The sequence below is a fragment of the Penaeus monodon genome, chromosome 32 (genome assembly GCF_015228065.2).
Source record: "Penaeus monodon isolate SGIC_2016 chromosome 32, NSTDA_Pmon_1, whole genome shotgun sequence".
Taxonomy (NCBI): Eukaryota; Metazoa; Arthropoda; class Malacostraca; order Decapoda; family Penaeidae; genus Penaeus; species Penaeus monodon.
Genome location: NC_051417.1, coordinates 27,835,890 through 27,836,402, shown reverse-complemented (window position 1 = coordinate 27,836,402; position 513 = coordinate 27,835,890).

Genomic DNA, 513 nt, shown 5'->3' with positions numbered 1-513 from the left:
CAGACAATACCTCTCGTAAATTTACTCAAGGCAACGTGACTTTTTTTTTTTTTTTTGTCTTAATAAGCCATCTAGATTATTTCACAAACGTTAATAATGATAACTCTCAGCTCCGTTCTACCTCGAGCGCTAAGTTAGGTTAACGAAATATTCAGGGCGTTTGAGAATGTCATCAGAAACGGTCATATCAAAAGCATTTTCTGACGAGACGCCACGACTTCCTGGATCGCGTTTTTGGAGGCAAATGACGGTGACAAACGGTCATATTTGGAAATAAAAAATGATGTTATGAATACGAAATGGTGTTATGATTGGTGAGAGATAAGAAGGAGAGATAGGAGTGGATAATGAAGGAATGGAGAGAATGTCGTAATGGGAAATATGAAGATTTGCTGTTGAAGGCTGAGAGTTTGTAATAGGAAGATAATCACAAATATGTTTTTCTTTTTCTCGTGTTTCACAGGTAGACTGGTACATAATATGATTTTTTTTTCTCATTTCATTCCGTATACG